We start from the raw sequence: 20,763 nt of genomic DNA on the forward strand, positions 1-20,763 counted from the left end.
ACTATGTAAGGGTATACCCATAGAAACATTGTGATCTCTCTTCACAACTCTATCGCGATGTCTAGATGGACTTTATTCCACGATTTCAGCGAAGTAATCATGAGTCCAGTGATATTCGTCTGCTTGATAATGATGTGCCCAGAGATGCACTTGCAACCATCTTAATCACAAGACACGACCATATATCTGCAATTAATCAATTACTTGCAACTGGTACTGCAGGGATTGACGAAGTTCCACAGTTTGTCACAAAATGTTTGAGTCCATATCTAATTGATCCCCTCTTAACAATTTTTAATAACATATTAAAAGGAGAAAATTTCCCTCCAACATGGAATGTGTATTCTGTTAGGCCACTCCCAAAAGTCTCCCAGCCAATTGAAGCCAAGCACTTTGGGCCCATCTCTCGCTCCTCGTGTTTACTGAAGATGCTTGAGAAAACTACTGAAAACGCTTACCACGCACATCCTCCTGCACAGGCCACATCATATTCATTATGCTTTGCACGACAGATCAACAATTAGTAATCTGCTTATGACCAGCAATGCCATCCTTGGATCGTTTGAGGTGATAGAAGAAATTGCTATCACATACCTGGATCTACAAGCGGCGTACGATAGTGTCAACATCCCTGCCTTGCTTAAGCTCCTTCAAATTACTATCATATCACAGGCCAAGTACAGAAGTTTCTGATATCCTTTCTTCAGAATAGAACCATCAAAATGTCCATAGGAAAGCAGGCGTGCCACAAGGAGAGTCCTGCTTAGAATTCTTTTCGCAGCTATAATTAACCCGCTAGCACACAACAGACCAGATATGTCATCATATGCGGATGACTTGAAGCTCTTAACAAAAATAAAATCAACCGATAAAGCAATAAACCAAGTTTGAAAGGATGTTTTATCAGAAATAAAGCAGTACCTCATGAGATTTGACCTGCAAGTTGATCCTGCAAAATCCACCATCATGGTCTTCTCACTGAAATCTACACCAACCATAATTCAGCCGGCGATAGATGGAGTCTTGATCCCCTGCGTCGAAAAGCAGAAAGACCTGGGTGTGACCTTTGATCGAAAATTAAGATTCCATCATCACATTGAAGAACTCTATGCTAAATTCAACAGGAAACGGTGGATTGCCAAACAGCACTTGTTACATATTCATAACACAGATCTGCTAAGAACATGTATAGTGTGTTCGAGTCTAACGGCACCAGAGGTTTCCCCATCTCCGCTTTGCTTTCATTGTAGGTGTAGCAGTTCACTGTAAAGGCCACAGATTTAGAATTGTATGGATTTCGTAAGTGTAGTGTAGTGTATCGTTGTTCTTCTGGCCATTTAGCCGCTAGACCCCTGCTGCAAAAATTGTAGGTAACAATTTGTGAATGATTTGATTCCATTCAGACAAAAACAGTATTAGCTACTATAGGTTTCTCATGGCAAACATAGTAATTTCTAAAGCGACCTAAGTCCAAGCTCTCTTCTGTCGCAAGAAGGACAATATGATCCCTAGGTATTATTTTTTTTCAGTTTCTCTACTGAAATGCTGCATTGGATCATTTGCCCCACTTACACCCCGTGGAGACAGATCAGGAACCGAGTAGCTTATATATACTCTGGCAGGTCCTGCCACCTAATTTCCTGAGATTTTGGTGGCTAGGACCTATATAAAAAAAAATATATATATATACGGGGGACACTTAAGTTTAGAAAAAGCCAGGAGAGGTTAATGTGGTTCAGGTTTGAATTTAGAAATCGTTAATTTTTATTAGTTGCGTGGAGTGTACGCTGGCGTATGAGTCTGAGTAAGGGGAGAGACTGAAGACTGGGGGGGTGTGAAAGACCGAAGTATGGGGTTGATAGGGAAGGCAACTCTAGGTGGTCAGTAAGGCATGCCCATGCCTCACCATGGGAAGTATATGGGGTGGCAGGGGAGGGAGAAGACAAGAAAACCATCTCCTCCCCCCCCCCTGCTGGGAGAGGAAAAAAAGGTACCAGGCAAGGGAACTGGAACAGATCGCCATTTGGCTACATGGCAGTGAGACTGCAGCAGTAGTAGTGTAGTCATGTGCGGTAGTAGAGTCTCTCGTGGGACAGTATCCTGTCTAGGTTGAATGGCTTTGTCTTTGGTTCCCTATCTTCGATGATTACATTTGTCAGTCTCACTTAGGTCTCATATTTGTTGGTACATAAACAGGTATTTTGGTTCGTATCATTGCAGGAAGTGCACCGTCACTATTCCTAGGGAAGACAGCTAGTATCTTCCACATAATTATCATTCCAGGGTGTGTCTGAAAGGATGTTTTGATTTGTTATCTGGCTGGTCGTCTTTCACTTCTGGTGTATTGCATTTAGCGTTCTCCTTCTTGAGAAGAGTTCTTGAGCGAAGTTGGTCAGGTCTCTGTATTCCTCCTCTGAATCCAGTAGGTGAAACTCTTACCCTTTCGGAAGGTATCTTATACTTGTGATTAGGATACACCTGAGATCCTCGTATTGCGGACAGTCGTACATGAGGTGTTCCCAGGTTTCGATCTCTCCACATGTACAGCATGGGTCCTCTACAATGGCGAAGTTCATTAACTTTGCGTTGAAGGGGCCGTGTCCAGTTAGCAAGTATGTTGTTCTTAACCCCGGAAAGAACCAAGCAGGCGATTTTGGATAATGTTTTTCAAGTTGCGGTAAGAACTTATGGGTGATGGCTCCTTTGGTTGTTTCTGCCCACCTGTCCTGCCACACCCGCAGCAGATGAGACCGAAGCCGGATCTTTTCTTCCTTATGGTTGTTTGTTGGGTCTGTTGTAAATTCCAGGAAAGTGGTGGTTATTCCCTTAGATAAGTAGTAGAGGAGTCCTGTTCTTGCGATTTCAAGATCAAGTGGAAGTACTGCTGCTATCACCTGCAGCTCTGGGTTACTCACCGTTCTGCAGGTGTGGGTGGTAGTGAGCAGGGTGATGCGTTGAATTGCACCCAAGGTTCGATAAGAACGTATATCATGACGATGATCTTCGGAGGTGTACTGCATGGGAGAGAGTTGTGGGGCTCGGCCACAGACACAGCAATCAAACCATTGAACACCGCTGAATACTGGCTCCTGAAGTGGGCTTCCTGGAAGTGTCATCTCCCACCACAACTTCACACAACACCGATGGCTAAAGCACTGAATTTAACCAAATTTGCAGCCTTAATGAACGAAAGAAGACTAATCTTTACCATAAAAATGATCGCTGGAAGAATTTCAGCGCCCAACATTTGGGACACCGTGTACTGGAATTCCTCAACCAGTACTCCGCTCCACTCCCACTCTTCTTGCTCTTCCGTCGAGGTTACATTTTAAAGATCGGTTCCTCCCTTATCAGAAGCTCCATCTAGTTCAGTCCTTGGACGCCGACCTGTGCAAAACCGTTGATGACAAAACGTACAGTTGGCGCATCTTAGATCTGCACGTGTGTTCCACAACCACAAAAGATGTAAGATCGCTCCGGCTCGGCAAGGATTTCAGGAAAACTTGAATTCAAGAAAACTGTCCTGTATTATTTTAAATTATTTTATTATTTTCATTTGATGTATTATTGTTATTATTGTATTTTATTTTAAACTAAATTCAATCTGCTGTATGTTATTTATTTATCGTATTATTTATTTATTACATTTCCGGCGAGATGATATCTCTGCCGCTTGTTAACCCCCTGGCTTAGTGCCTTGAAGGGTTTGTAAAGGTAGGGTACCTGCGTGTACCTGGGAACCTTACAATAAAGATCATGTCATTAATCATTGGGAAATAACTGCCAACAATTATTTATTATTATTTATTTTGTAGGAGTGGGGACTGCCCGATACGTTACTCTGCACAAAGGCGCCTATAACCATGCAGGGTTCCCGAGCCTGAGTACTTTTTTTTTTGAAAATCCCAAACACAAATGGTATTAAAACCTATAGTACTTAGGTTTTTTTTTTTTTTTAGGAGCATTAGCAACTAAGGCCATATTGCTCCAGGGATATGCGGTGGTCATTCCCTGACCTTTCCGCATCCTCCGTATTTGGTCGTCACGGGCTCGAACCCCGGTCTAATCAAGAAGTGTGTGCTACGCACTGCTGCTCCTGCCCACCTGGCTACGGAGGCGCCATACTAGTTTCTGTTGTTCTGGTTTGCTTGTGTGAGCTGGGAGTCGGGTTTACCCAGATTGCTAATAGCTTTTCACTTACCGCTCCCCTTGTATAGACGTTGTCTAATTTAATCCCTTGGCTTGTAAGGTTCGCTCCCCCATATTGCCATATTATAAGTTTTACTTTAAATAAATCCCACTTTTCTATAAAATAATATTTTTGTAAGATTTTACATCTTACAGTATACTCTTTTAACAAAAATGTAGTTATTATTATATTATATTTTTACATTTTTTCACCTCTTTGACTTAGAGCATTATAGCCAATGCTGCTGATGCGCCATAAAACTTTTAAGCAAGCAAACAAACAATCAACAAAGTTTTCTGTTGAATTTTTCTACAGGTTGAGTAATATAAGGTAATAGTGTCAGTTGTCCACCAGCATTGGACAACTGACAAGTGTATTGAACTGCCCTTAATGTATCTCCTGCAATCCTAGAGTCGCTTCAGAAACTGCATTGTAACGTTGCATTAAGAATCGTTTGAGTAATCAATTTGTCAGAATGTTAGAGATTTTATCAAAAAAAAACTGTTGAATCCCTGATTTACAGAAGTGCAAAAACTTGGAACAACGTCAACCTTCTTGTAAATATCAAAAAATGTCAGTTGACAACCGATCCAAGATACTACTAATAGAACACATTATCACAGATGCCTGAATTAAAGTTACATTTCTATGAACTCCTGCACATGTGGATAACTTTTCTTGTCCTCTTCCCCAATTTGTAGCAGGAGGTGGTGATTAAAATTTTATAATATTCAAATGTGCATAAATGTCACAATTTATGCACGGTCCGTTTGTTGTAATACCTGCACAATTTCAGAGGCCCGGGTGCCAAGCAATTCGAGATCCAGCGTTCTATTTCGAAATAGTGATAAGTTCTTTTTAAGTTATATCGTTTACTATTAGCAGTTCATTATAAACCCGTTCTACACTTGAAAAGCCTCAAGTAAGAACAAAGAGGAGAAATTCACCTTTCTTATTTATTACATATATTTATTTATTTACTAAACAACTAACTTTTCTATCCGCTAGGCCTCCTTGTGGCACTGCTCCTGCCTCCCCGTGGAGGGGCCGGAAACCTTGGCAGATAAATGCTCTTGCCAAGGGCGAAAAGGAGCAAACATGGCAAATACAGACCATGTCGATACCGAAAAAGACAACTCTAAGAGACAGAAGACTGATCGGATGGAGCAACCCTGCCCATCTTTCTTAATCTTCCACACTGTCTCAGTAACCAGCCTATGAGTAAATTGTATCTCCCTTTGTTATACAGAAACATCTGGAAGATATTGCAGGATCTCTCAAGATGGTGAAGAGACTGCAATCAGGAGACTTACTTATAGAATCAAACAAAATGATGAATCAAACACATTCTGAAAAGCTTTTACAACTAACAAGCTTTGCTGGCATTCCTGTAAAAATATCTCCGCATGCAACCATAAATTCATCTAAGGGTGTCATATCTAGTTGGGATTTATTAAATGTCACCGAGGAGGAAATAACCCAAGAACTGCAGAGACAGAATGTAATAGAAGCAAAAAGAATAATGATTAAAAAAGATAATCAACTGGCACCTACCAGAAATATTATTCTTACATTCAGTACGCCTAACTTACCCTCCGCTGTAAAAGCAGGTTATTTATTTTATCGCATCCGCCCCTACATTCCCAACCATTTAAGATGCTATAAATACCAGAAGTAAGGCCATTCTCAAACTGTATGTAGAGGAATTCCTGTCTGCTCCAACTGTGGATCCTCAGACCACATACAAAATGACTTCACAGTTACAAAAATGACCTGTCCAAATTGCAAAGGTGACCATCCTGTATATTCCAAGACATGTGAAAAGTCGAAAACCGCGAAAAAAATAGTAAAATACAAAGTTAAGAACAAAGTCAGTTACCAAGAAGTGAGAAAACTAGTTGCACCAACTATAAACCAAAATATTAAATGCAAATGCTGTAAAAAATATCGAGCAGTCTCCGTTCAAACTGATGTTACAGTTCCTACTAATAAATCAATTTCTGATTGGGCAAGAAATGTCCTCTCTGAGCTCCAAAAAACTTCACGCAAGCACAATCCAAGACTACAGACCAAGCAGACAATACCAGTGGCATCTCCTCCTCCAGTGATTGCTACCACATCTCGTATTACAAACTCAAATACTGTGAAAAATATTCAGGACACAACCATGGACACAGATGGCACATCTATACAGGAAGATCCTATTTTGGAACGTCATAAACCAGTCACCTTTAAAAAGCAGTCAGAAGCAGCTCCATCATCTAAACACAAATAATGCTTTGTATTTTACAATGGAACTATAGAGGCTTTCGTTGCAATACAGACGATATCCAAGATCTAATTAATCGTTATTCTCCAGTTGCTGTCTTCAGGAAACGTACCTAACCATGCAAATTTCTCCTTAGATAAAGAACTATTGCCTTTATCGAAGAGATCGAAATACAGCTAATGCAGCCCATGGTGGTGTGGCAATCCTAGTAAATTCAAAGATCTAAACTAAACATATCCCACTTTAAACGGAAATAGAAGCTGTTGCTATTCGTATATCTTTCCATATTGCAATAACACTACCGCCAAACCATACTTACTCTTTTTAGAAGATCTTGAAGACCTCTTCATACAGATACCTCCACCTCTCTGTATATTAGGGGACTTTAATGGGCACCATCCCATATGGGGCGCTACTAAATTAGATAGACGGGGTCGACTCATTGAAAGATTTTTAGAGGCACTAAATTTCACCATACCTAACACTGGCTCACCCACGAACGTACAGCTCCTAACTGGACAAACCTCAGCAATAGATCTCACAAGTTGTTCTCCAGTACTAGTCCCGACCATACAGTGGTATGTAATAAATGATCGTATGGGCAGTGACCACTTTCCAATAGTATGCAACTTTTTGATGGCTTTGACTCCAACTCAACCCTGCAGAAAATGGAAATTTGTCCGTGCAAATTGGGCAAAATTTCAGTCTTGAGATGTCCTAGATGAGGAAAAAATCCGCCTCTAGCCTATTGATAACGTGACAAATAACATCACGTCGCACGTTCTAAATGTGGCTAAACACACAATACCACTAACTAATCCGCCTTGCCGAAAAGCATTATAACTACTGTTGGAATGAGGATTGCACCAAAGCAAAGAAATACAAAAATAAAGCCTGGAATTTATTTGGGCAATGTCCGACCATACCTAATCTTATTAAATATAAGGAATTAAAGGCAAAAGTACGTTTCACACAAAGGCAAGCCAAGAAAGAATTCTGGACTCGTTTTGCATCAACTATCAACAAAAACACTGACACCAAAATAATATGGAAAAAATTAGAGAGCTTTCTGGTAAGTTTCCTACCGTTCCTTCTCCAATCCTGTCCTGTAATGGGCGAGATCTATCTAGTCCTTTGGATATCGCAAATACATTGGGCAATACATTTGCTGAAATCTCAGCGGCATCAGCTTATACTCCATCGTTTCAAAGAATTAAAAACACTTCAGAACAGCATCCTATTAACTTCCAAACTGCCCTCCTTCTGCCATATAACAAACCCCTACAATATTCCGAACTCTTGCATGCCATCGGAACAGCCCACAATGGTGCTGCCGGACCAGATGGGATCTATTATGTCATTCTACAACATCTTGATGGCAGAGCTTTGCGCCTCCTGGTTTTTTACAATCGTGTTTTTCTTGTAAATGTTTATCCAGCTTCTTGGCATCATTCTACTGTTTTGGCATTCTTAAAACCCGGAAAAGATGCAACCAATCCCCATAGCTATAGACCAATATCCCTCTCAAGCTGCCTCAGCAAATTTCTAGAAAACATTATCCACAGTAGACTTGTCTGGATCATTGAGTCAGAACGGTTAATGAGCAATAGTCAATATGGCTTTCGTCAAAACAGGTCATTCTTGGAACTTATGGTTAAGGCTGAATTTTCCATTCGTAATGCCTTTGTTAAACACGAACATCTAGTAATGATTTCCATAGATATATAGAAGGCCTTTGACATCACCTGGCGGCATGGTATACTAAAAGATCTTTACTCTCTTGGTCTGAGGGGCAACCTACCTATGATTGTGAAGAATTTCTACATACTAAATCGTTTCAAGTTCGATACCAGCAAGCCCTTTCTGCAGCATTCATTCAGAAAGAAGGCGTTCCAGAGGGATCAGTACTGAGTGCCACTCTTTTCGCTCTTAGAATAGATTCTATCACTAAACAACTTCCAAACACCGTAGAGCAGTGATCCCCAACCTGTGCTCCCCCTAGCCCTAAGGGCTCCGCGGCCGCTCCAGGAAAATAAAATAGCTAAAAATTGAATGAAATTAAAGAATTAGAAAACTAGAAATCACATTCTGAACAAAATAACAAAAAATCCCATTCTGAACCAAAACAAAATACAGAAGTTGCTTAAATGCAGAACCAGACATTCGCCTACAATTATCATCAATTTAACCTGAAATAAGAAAACTATGCAAAAAAATATACCACAGGTGTCTCATTAAATATTTATACGTTATTTTATGTTATGTCTTAATTTAGGCTTACTGTAAATATAATTTTATTGCATGGACATTGCACAATTGTTTAAATATCTCTTTACTTTACACTCCCTTATTGTCTATCCTCTCTTCCCCCCTATAACACTACTCTTAAATGCCATTAGCTTGAAAACATAGGATAAGCCCAAGGGGCTCCTCCATAGAAATTGATTCTAAAAAGGGCTCAGCGGGTCGAAAAGGTTGGGAATCGCTGCCGTAGAGACTTACCTTTATGCAGATGACTTTTCCATCTCCTATCATTCCCAAAACATAATCTATTGATGAACAGCTTCAGATATCACTAAATAAAATGCAGCAATGGGCCTTAATCAGATTATACAGAGCATTAATCAGATCCCGTCTTGATTATTGAGCTCCCATTTATGGTTCTGCCAGAAAGAGTGCATTACGCTGGCTTGATCCAGTTCAGCACAGTTCATTGAGGATTGCACTTGGTGCATTCAGAACAGCACCAGCACACAGCCTTTACATTGATACTCATGAACCCCCACTATCTTTACGGAGGAAATCGCTATTGCTGAAGTACTCTGTCAAGATACAAAGTTGTGCCTCGTGGACATGTGTGGACATGTGTATATGTAAGGGCGGCACCTAGAACGTTTGTTCAACTCCGCCTCGTATCTCTGTGAAGAACAGTATCACTACAGATGGGCCAGATGTGTGTGACGTCGGTTTGTGTGTATTATGTGTGTGTTCTGTTGTTCTGTTCTGGCCACTTGGCTACCCAGAAGCATCAGTCACCTGGATAGATGATTCTGGGTACTCGTCCACACCACGGGAAGGTGGGCCAGTCCCAGTAAAACACGTACCGTCTCGAAAGAGACTCTGACCCACCTGCTGTTGTCAGCAGATGGGCCAGGAACCTCTGGGGGCCCATTCCAGAGGGAAGAGAGGAGAGAAAAAAAAAAAAAAAAAAAAACTACCCGTGGTGCAAGTTGTAAAAAAAAAAAAAAAAAAAAAACTACCCGTGGTGCAAGTTGTAAAAAAAAAAAATAATAATAATAATAAAAGTAATCCATTGTAATATATTATAATAATACAGTAATATATTTATGTATGAGAAAAAAAGAAATAAATAAATAAAATAAAATAAGAATTGATAGCATGGCAAATTTAGCAAAAAGAAATAAAAAAAAAAAAAAATTTAACAAAATTTTAATAAAAAAAAAAATAAAATAAAATTAAAAAATAATAATAAAAAAATAAAAAAAATAAATAAATAATAAAATAAAAATAAAATAAAATAAAATAAAAATTGATAGTATGGCAAATTTAGCAAAAAAGAAATAAATAAGAATAAAGTAAAATAAAGAAAAAAAAAATTAGAATTTAGCCTTTCCCTTCACAAGAGTGAAATCTAGACTGCAGAATTGCTTATTTGGTTTTGATTGGCATACAAGGTCTTTCGCCGGGTAAAGATGCCGGATGCAAAGGCCTGCAGGGAGGAAAGATTGTCTGGAGTCTGGATTAGTTGATCCACGTTGGTTGGGGAGAAGTTCAGAATTTTTATCCGAAGTTGATCTCTGAGATCCTCATACAGGTCACAGTCAAAAAGAAGGTGGTACCAGTTTTCCTTGCCTCCACAAAAGCATAGGTCGGTAGCGAGAAGCCCCAGTTGGTGCAGCTTTTCATTCAGGGAGCCGTGGCCAGTCACCAAGAAGGACGTTTCAAGGCTGAGAGAGAACCAGGATCTTGTAGTTTTAGTCATCGCAAACTTTACCTCGGAGAGGAATCTTTTGGTTACTGCGCCTTGTGGCGACGTATTCCACCTGGTTTGCCAGATGTTGATCAGTTCATTGTAACATCTTGATTTTTCACGTTTATCATCTGCAGTGAGATTAGGCTCAATATCCAGAATACAGGTTGGTATTTTTTTTCTGATTCTGAAGCAGAGCCCACGGAAGATTGTAAACAAATCAAGCGGGAGAGTTCCCGCAATTACCTGAATAGCTGCCGTGGAGACAGTCCTGCATATACGGTGAGTGGCCAGAATCATTCCTCTTTGGATGGAGTTCAGTTTGTTTCTCATTTTTATGATAACTGCACGGTGGAACCACACTCCGGCAGCATAAGTTACAATGGGTAGGAATACTGCTTTGTAGTATAGCGATAACGTTCTCTTAGACAAACCCCAATCACTTCGAGAGACTGAGGATGGAGGCAGAAAAACCTTTAACTTTGGTGCTGAGGTGTTGGAGGTGTGGGAAGAAGCAGAGTTTGTGGTCTATAGTGACTCCTAGGACCCTTGCTTGCGTAACTAAAGGCAGTTGCACACCAGAGATCTTGATTTGCGGGGGTCTCCGCAGGTCAAGCTTGTTCTTGAAGATTGTAAGAACAAAATTCTTACACTTATCCTAGCGAATGTTATGTTATAAATATTATAACATAACAAGAAAAAAAAGATGTAAATAGTAAATAATATTATTTACATAGGATGATCTTCAACCAGATTTCGATCGCTCTGTACCTTACAGTCAAGTAGGGGAGGATTAACGTAACAACGGGAGGTAGCAGGACGGTACACAAGACAATGGGAGCACTGGAACACTAGTACAAAGGGGGCACCGCAAGGCCAGTTCATGGTCGCATAAACAGAAAGTGAGCAGCTCTTTGGAAGGAAAGAACAAGGGAACCGACTCCCCCTTGTGGAGAGGAAGATTTTAAGAACTAGGAGGGTGAAGAAAACCCTGGATGCGATATACACTATGTAGAAATGGCTGCCGCTATTTGAAACAGACCGACTCCTTGAGCACTTACTAATTTCAAGGAGCGGTAGAGAAGAAACAGAGTGGACTAATGGCGGTAAGTGAATCGGGAATGATCACAAGGAAATATCTAGAAATTTCTAGACGCCCTGTAGTTCATCGAAGTTGATGAAAATTTCGTAAACAGGAAGTTACCCCAGTAGAGGGAGGGCCAAGAAAAAACGGAAGAAGTGGGAGAGAGCGAATGAGAATAATGAGATGATGGAGAACGAACGACGATTGGATTAAAATAGAATGAGCGGCTGAAACAAAAGGCAGATGCAAGAGGGAAGTGAGGAGTTTTATTGGGAGAGTTAGGAGTTTGTGGGAGAGTTGTGAGTTTTGGCAGTGTGGAAGTTTGGAGAGTTCCCGTGGAGATGCCTGAGTGATGTGCGGCTGGAAAGAAATCCCGAGAAGTGCCGGGAGAATCGCCAGAGTAATGAGTTGTGGGAGATGCTGTTTAAGAGTTGTTGAAATAGGAAGGAGATAATCCTTGAAAGATGGAAACACCTATGCTGGAGCTGAGTAAAAAAGGATCGAAAAGCCTCACCATAGAACGATAAGGAAGAGCTACATAGCCAGGCTTCTTAATAAAGCAGTAAGAAGAGTCCTGATAATCCTATTATGCTTCCCAGTTTCGTCGAACTGATCAGACGCCCAAAAAGCAGGCCGGAGCAACTTATTTAATAGCCGTATGGAAAGAAGAGCGAGTTCCTGAACGTAGGAGAATCCCTGTAGATGAACAGCAGTACTTTGCCGATGAAAAATTCCAGTTGGAGCCTGATGATGCCCTATGCTGTCGATGATGAGTCGCCCCTGAACTGAGAAAAGGTAGTGTAAAGAGTGATTCCCTAAGTTAATATGTAAGTACGAGATAATAATTTTAAGCTAGATTTGAAGAGAAGGACTTTAGAAAAATGTTTATTTAGTTGATAGTAGATTTGAAGAGAAGGACTTTAGAAAAATGTTTATTTAGTTGATAGTAGATTTGGTATTGATTAGTATAAAAGGAAGAAAAGGGTTCATAGATGTATGTACTTCATCTCAAGGATAAGTTAAAGCAAGGAAGAATTAGATACATGTACTTGAGACTGGTATGTTCTAAGTTAAGATGTAAAGGTGTTCTATGTACTAGAAACGTTACAAGATATTAAGATTGAATTATTTTGGAAGGGATAAATTAATGAAAGATTATAGCGGGGATTTATAAATCTAGGACAATATCCATAGAGGTGTTAAGCCCACTGAGGTAATTCCAGTTGGGAAGTTTAACTGTTAGAAAGTAAAAATAATGTTATGAGATGTAACCTAAACCAGAAGGAGAAAAAGCAGAAAGACACGAAGAGACATATTATATCATTTGCTATTAATTTTACATCTTAACACACATATAATGCCAGTTATTAACATTATACCAATTGATGTTGTATGATACAATTCTTTAATGTATATACTGTGAAATAAACAAATTTGTATATGGTTATCATGTGTAGTATTGAGTCATTCTGAATACTCAGCCAGTCCAGAGGAGACATACACGAACTATTATTCCCCCAGAATCTGTGATCTTCTGTGCAGTATACAAGTCAGGTGTTAACGTGGAGGGGAGGTAAATTAAGGGGGAAATTTAATTGAGAAATACAAAGTTAAAAGAGGTGGGTCTGGAAGGATAACGTGAGATAACGAGATTTATGATTACAGAAATAAATAAATAATAAATAATAAAAGAAAAAATATTATCCCCCCAGAATCTAACTTCCACAAACCATCCCCCACAATTGGCGAGCAAAGCCAGGATATATCCTCACGACGGAAGGCTGGTGTTCAGAACGACAGATTAAAAAGTAATTCAGTTGCTGAAACTGAGGAAAAAATTCAGCTGGCGAGCCAGAAAAAAGAATAGTAAGTATAATAGGTTGATTAATTTGAGGTAATGTGCATATAGTTGTGAATTGATTAAGATATATATAATTTTGGAATTAAAGAGGAATTAGATTGTTAGTTAAGTTAAACCCCCAAAGATAAGTCATGGCTACCAGGAGAGCGAACAGCAGTAGGGATAGAGAAATGGAAAATAATAATGGACGGGAGACATCAGTAGAAACTATTATTTCCAGTGTAGGGAACGATAGTAGGGGGACACTCAAACTAAGTAAGTTTTTAAAAACATTTAGGGGCGAGCCATCAGAAAGCATAGACTATTTTCTACGGAGACTAAAACTGATTAAAGAAAAGGAAGGCCTGTCTGAACTGGAAATAGTCATGATGGCGGAATTCAAGCTAGAGGGCAGGGCCCAGACTAAATATTTAGAGGAGACCCAAGCGATGGAGGTGGAAACCCTAGATGAATTTGAAAAGATATTAAGAAAGCTATTTTCCCCGAAAAACTCTTTTCTAGAAGGAATAGGTATATTAAATAACTACTCTCAAACAAGTCGGGAAACAGTAGAAGAGTATCATAAAAGATTTATAAATGTAAAATTAAATACAGAAGTATCGGAAAAAGAAAGTAGCGCTTTTGACAAAATCCTGATGGGGCAGTTTTTGATGGGGATCAGGGATGAATACAAAAAAGAAATTTTGAGGAGAAAACCAAATTCATTAGCAGAGGCCCTGGAACTAGCCGTAGAAGAGCAAAAATTAGATTTACAAAGTCAGGGGGCAATTAGAAGGGACATAAATATAGTATCAACGGGAGAAGAGACAAAACCAAGCAGTACTAAAGAAAAAGGGGGCGAAAATAAGCTAGAGGGGCTAGAGAGACAGATAGCTGGGATGGAAGTTAAATTAAATAGATTATTAGGAGAATTGAACACAAAAAAGAACGCTCAAGATCAAAATAATAGACAGTGGGGCGAAAACACTCAAACGGGGCAGATCACAAGAGGTGGATACAGCAGGGGGTGTAAAGGAGAAGTCAAAGAAGTTAGGCGAGAAAGATATGGAAAGAAATGCTATATATGCGGGCGAAGCAATCACTGGACTAAGAACTGCTGGTACAGGGATAGATATCACGGGGACAGAAATAAACACTGCCAAGACAGGGGCACAAATCAAGGGCAGCATATAAGCATGAATGCTCTGCATCTTAGACGCTGGAAAAATAATTCCTGTGGAAAAGGGGGGAATAAATCAGGCAGCACAAGGACGATGCCACACACACTTAGAAGTAAGTTTATGAATAAAGAACCAATAGTTTTGGCCACCCTAGAACATAAATGGAATCATCCAAGGCAAGTGAAGTGTTATAGGTGTAGCAGATATGGGCATATAGCCAGATTCTGCTGGACTCAGATGGTGGATCAGGGAGTCAAGTATGGGAATACTGATCCCAGAAAGTCATGGAAGATCAAGACAGGTCGATTTTATCCTTGGCGCTCAAGAAACTTCATATTTGGTCCAATAGAGTGCAAGGATAGGCCAGAAATGAGAGAGATGAATTATGGAAGTCCGGTAGGTGAGAGAAACGATAAGAGATCAAGCTCGGAAATTGAAAAGAAAGAAAAGAAGTGGAAAGAGACTGAAAAAATTGATGTGAAAGGGCGAAAGAAGGGACCCAGACGGCGGAATAGAACCAAAACACTACACGTAGGAACATTAGAAGTAAAGGAGAAAGATAAAGAGAAACATGAAGATAGCGAAATGTTAAATAAAGTGGAAGAAAGTGGAGGTGAAAAGAATGACAACTTGGTAAATGAATCAACAGAGCAGAAAAGAATCGAATGGCCATGGAACCACATAACTGAAACTTCCTATGGGAAAAGGGCCCTCAAGTTGAAAGAGACAAACAGGCTACAACAAATGTGTCTAGGAGCAGCATTTAATGAGAACATGGGATGGGAATAGTTTTAGTGAAGCCCAAAATATACACTTAAGTAGTGTACATGTATATTATAGTATTTAGGATAATCTAGAAGGGCAATTAAAGGTGTTGGCATGTACTTGCTTAAAGACAGATCAAAAGGGAATATAGAGTTGTTGTTAATAAGTAGGCCATGGAAGTAGACGCACAAGCAGGGAACCTGTAAAAAATTTATAATGGGGATATAAATTTTAGAGGGAGGCGGAAGGAATGTAAGAACAAAATTCTTACACTTATCCTAGCGAATGTTATGTTATAAATATTATAACATAACAAGAAAAAAAAGATGTAAATAGTAAATAATATTATTTACATAGGATGATCTTCAACCAGATTTCGATCGCTCTGTACCTTACAGTCAAGTAGGGGAGGATTAACGTAACAACGGGAGGTAGCAGGACGGTACACAAGACAATGGGAGCACTGGAACACTAGTACAAAGGGGGCACCGCAAGGCCAGTTCATGGTCGCATAAACAGAAAGTGAGCAGCTCTTTGGAAGGAAAGAACAAGGGAACCGACTCCCCCTTGTGGAGAGGAAGATTTTAAGAACTAGGAGGGTGAAGAAAACCCTGGATGCGATATACACTATGTAGAAATGGCTGCCGCTATTTGAAACAGACCGACTCCTTGAGCACTTACTAATTTCAAGGAGCGGTAGAGAAGAAACAGAGTGGACTAATGGCGGTAAGTGAATCGGGAATGATCACAAGGAAATATCTAGAAATTTCTAGACGCCCTGTAGTTCATCGAAGTTGATGAAAATTTCGTAAACAGGAAGTTACCCCAGTAGAGGGAGGGCCAAGAAAAAACGGAAGAAGTGGGAGAGAGCGAATGAGAATAATGAGATGATGGAGAACGAACGACGATTGGATTAAAATAGAATGAGCGGCTGAAACAAAAGGCAGATGCAAGAGGGAAGTGAGGAGTTTTATTGGGAGAGTTAGGAGTTTGTGGGAGAGTTGTGAGTTTTGGCAGTGTGGAAGTTTGGAGAGTTCCCGTGGAGATGCCTGAGTGATGTGCGGCTGGAAAGAAATCCCGAGAAGTGCCGGGAGAATCGCCAGAGTAATGAGTTGTGGGAGATGCTGTTTAAGAGTTGTTGAAATAGGAAGGAGATAATCCTTGAAAGATGGAAACACCTATGCTGGAGCTGAGTAAAAAAGGATCGAAAAGCCTCACCATAGAACGATAAGGAAGAGCTACATAGCCAGGCTTCTTAATAAAGCAGTAAGAAGAGTCCTGATAATCCTATTATGCTTCCCAGTTTCGTCGAACTGATCAGACGCCCAAAAAGCAGGCCGGAGCAACTTATTTAATAGCCGTATGGAAAGAAGAGCGAGTTCCTGAACGTAGGAGAATCCCTGTAGATGAACAGCAGTACTTTGCCGATGAAAAATTCCAGTTGGAGCCTGATGATGCCCTATGCTGTCGATGATGAGTCGCCCCTGAACTGAGAAAAGGTAGTGTAAAGAGTGATTCCCTAAGTTAATATGTAAGTACGAGATAATAATTTTAAGCTAGATTTGAAGAGAAGGACTTTAGAAAAATGTTTATTTAGTTGATAGTAGATTTGAAGAGAAGGACTTTAGAAAAATGTTTATTTAGTTGATAGTAGATTTGGTATTGATTAGTATAAAAGGAAGAAAAGGGTTCATAGATGTATGTACTTCATCTCAAGGATAAGTTAAAGCAAGGAAGAATTAGATACATGTACTTGAGACTGGTATGTTCTAAGTTAAGATGTAAAGGTGTTCTATGTACTAGAAACGTTACAAGATATTAAGATTGAATTATTTTGGAAGGGATAAATTAATGAAAGATTATAGCGGGGATTTATAAATCTAGGACAATATCCATAGAGGTGTTAAGCCCACTGAGGTAATTCCAGTTGGGAAGTTTAACTGTTAGAAAGTAAAAATAATGTTATGAGATGTAACCTAAACCAGAAGGAGAAAAAGCAGAAAGACACGAAGAGACATATTATATCATTTGCTATTAATTTTACATCTTAACACACATATAATGCCAGTTATTAACATTATACCAATTGATGTTGTATGATACAATTCTTTAATGTATATACTGTGAAATAAACAAATTTGTATATGGTTATCATGTGTAGTATTGAGTCATTCTGAATACTCAGCCAGTCCAGAGGAGACATACACGAACTATTATTCCCCCAGAATCTGTGATCTTCTGTGCAGTATACAAGTCAGGTGTTAACGTGGAGGGGAGGTAAATTAAGGGGGAAATTTAATTGAGAAATACAAAGTTAAAAGAGGTGGGTCTGGAAGGATAACGTGAGATAACGAGATTTATGATTACAGAAATAAATAAATAATAAATAATAAAAGAAAAAATATTATCCCCCCAGAATAATCATCCTCAAACAAACCATCCCCCACAAGATCATCATTTTGGATTTAGTTGGATTTATGTGCAGCTTGTTTAACCTGGTCCAGATGGAGAGATTGGACAAAACGTGCTGAGCATTAGCTTCCAGAGCAGAGCGTGAGTTTCCAGACACGATAATGGTGAGATCGTCCGCAAATGCTACAATTTTTGTGTTGTCAAAGGAGTTACCAAGCCAATTTTGGAGAACCATGTTCCAGACCAGAGGCCCCAGGACAGAGCCCTGAGGACAACCCCGGTAGACAGGCCTTGTGATCTGAAGAAATTTTGATTTAACTACTACAGAACGCTCTGAAAAGTAGTTCTGGAACAGCTTGTATAAATTGGAAGGGCATCTGGCGGCACGGAGACGTTCAAGGGCACTTTCCCACCATACAGTGTCGAAGGCTCCTTCGAAGTCGACAAAAATAGCTAATTCATATTTGGAGGTTGAGTTCTCCAGGTGCAAGATCAGATCAAATAGGGCTTCTTCACAGGAGCGGCCTGGTGTGAAGCCATACTGGGATGGGGAGATTAAATCCTGTGAAAGGAACAAAGTGGTAACTCTTTGGGCCATTAGCCGCTCTAATATTTTTCCGAGGTTAGCCAATAGTGCAATAGGCCTGAAGGACCGTGGTTCAGTTGAAGGCTTATTTGGTTTTTTAATGAGCCGGAGCAGTGCCTCTTTCCAACACTTAGGGAACTGGCTCTCTCGTAGACACTTGTTAAACAGCAGCAAAAGGTGTGATGGTCTTAATTTGTAGAACCTGAGGATGAAAACATATTCAATAAGGTCCATGCCCGGACATTTCCTGGGATTGATTTTTTTCAGTATTGTATCCAGCTCCAGCATGGTAAAGGGGTCAGCTAAGGACTGAGAACAGTAATTAGCATTTTGTGCTCGAAGATCAGCATGTTCGGGAAGGTCTTCCAAGGGGTCATCAGTTGGGAAAAGATTGTCCAGAATGAGATTGACCAAGTCGTGCCAATTAGTTGACTCATTCGTTCCTACGACCACAGACCCTAAGATGTCTGAGGTGAAAGTCTTCCCCCTTGTAATTTTGTAGAAGAGCCCCCAGGGATTTGCATTGCCAGAGTCCTTAACAAAGTTGGTCCACGTTTCTTTTTTCCTGTTTGCTATTGCTTTTGTGTACTGATTCTTTTTAGTGATGTAGTGATTATAGAGTCGGGCAACATCTGGAGGAGGCCATCCACGATGCCGCTGGTACTGTTTACGGGCGTGATGGACATCTTTACGAAGTTTACTGAGTTCCACTGTCCACCAAGAGCAGATTCTGGGAGTGAATGTCTTCTTCTTGGCTGATATGTATGAGGCTTTAGTTATGGATTGCTGAACGAGATCACATAGTTCGGTGGCCAAAGCTGTGTCAAGGTGGTCCAGCATGGAAAGTGGGAAGTCATGTTCAATTGATCCATCAAAGGCTGCCCAGTCAATTGATTTTGTGGAGAAACGGACAAAGTCAGGCATTCTGGAATGACAGGGACGGATGGAACTGTCAGGAGCAACATGAAATAGGATGACCCTATGATCACTCAGTGTCCAATCAGGGATAGTGGTCCAGTCAGTGATCTGGGACCTCAGGTCATTGGTTGTGATAGTAATATCTATGTTAGATTGTCCAGTAGAACTGCAGTATGTGGAGAGTTGGTTGGGTTGGTTGTGGACTGCCAGATTGCGGGTGAGAATGATGTCCTCCACGAGAAGCCCACGAGGATCTGAGGAAGGGCTGTGCCAGAATTGGGATTTTGCATTGACGTCCGAGGTTATAAGTACTGATTTAGATCCCAAAAAGTCCAATGCAAACTCAAGGTAGTTGAGAGATTCTTCTATGACCTTGGAAGGTGGACAGTAGAGGGAAATTAGATAAAACATAGATGAGGCATGGGTGATTTGAACACAGGTTGCATACTTATTGCAAAGGCCATGGATGACTAGGACATCCAACTGGCTGTTGAGGATCACAATACAGCTCTTTTGGTCATCGAGGGTAGGCTGAATTACCCGAGTGTGGATGGAGAATCCCATGACTTTAAATGAGTTACCAAGTTTCATCTTGGAGGCATAGGGTTCCTGGATTGATATTATATCTATAGAGTGCTCCTCCGCTGCACGTCGGATTTCATCAGCGACAGTGCGGGATCTGTGACCATTGATCTGCATGACTTTAAGTTTGGCATTATGGCTGTTGCTGGTGAGACTGTGGATTTGTGGATTGGAAGGAGAGGAATTGCCCTGTCCAGCTAGGAGCTGTGGTTGAATAGTTTGGGGGTTATTCATGCCTCGTATCCCATTCAGTCATACCTTTTCAATCCGGCATTAGAAAATCTGTACAGAAATAAACCTAGCATAGTAAAACCAGCTGGTCTTCGCCTTCTTGAACTAATGCAGGTTTGGAATGTTTCCATCCATTCCGAACAATAGGTAGCAACTTGTACTCAACCACCATGGGTTCCACCTCGTATACCGACCTGTGACACTTACCTCCGTTAATGGGGAAAATATATTTTGCAACCATCAAATATCAGACAAGTTCATGCAGTTCACACTCAAAGATATATTGATTTTTTACCAATATACACAGATGGCTCTAAATAAAATTCAAAACTTGGAGCAGCTGCAGTGTTTCCGAATACAAATTGAATCAGCATCCCTTCCATCTGAATTCCATATATTTTTTCAATCGAATTATTCGCAATTAAACTAGCTTTACAAAATCTCTCTTCTGACTGGTCTTTATAATCAGTAATTTACACTGATTCCCTCAGCTCAATCAATGCATTGTGTAATTCCTCAGATAGAATTCACCCTGTTATTAATGAAATTAGAGGATTATTACTGCAGATTGAAGAATGCCACCAACTAGTTACCTTCTGTTGGATATCAGCACATTCTGGTATTTTGGGCAATGAACTGGCCGATAATGCTGCAAAAAACCCAACCACCTTACATTTAATCAATATCCCTGTTCCAGCATCAGACTATGCACTAA

Source organism: Mastigoproctus giganteus, chromosome 3, assembly GCF_048544385.1.
Source record: "Mastigoproctus giganteus isolate SK-2022 chromosome 3, ASM4854438v1, whole genome shotgun sequence".
Lineage (NCBI taxonomy): Eukaryota > Metazoa > Arthropoda > Arachnida > Uropygi > Thelyphonidae > Mastigoproctus > Mastigoproctus giganteus.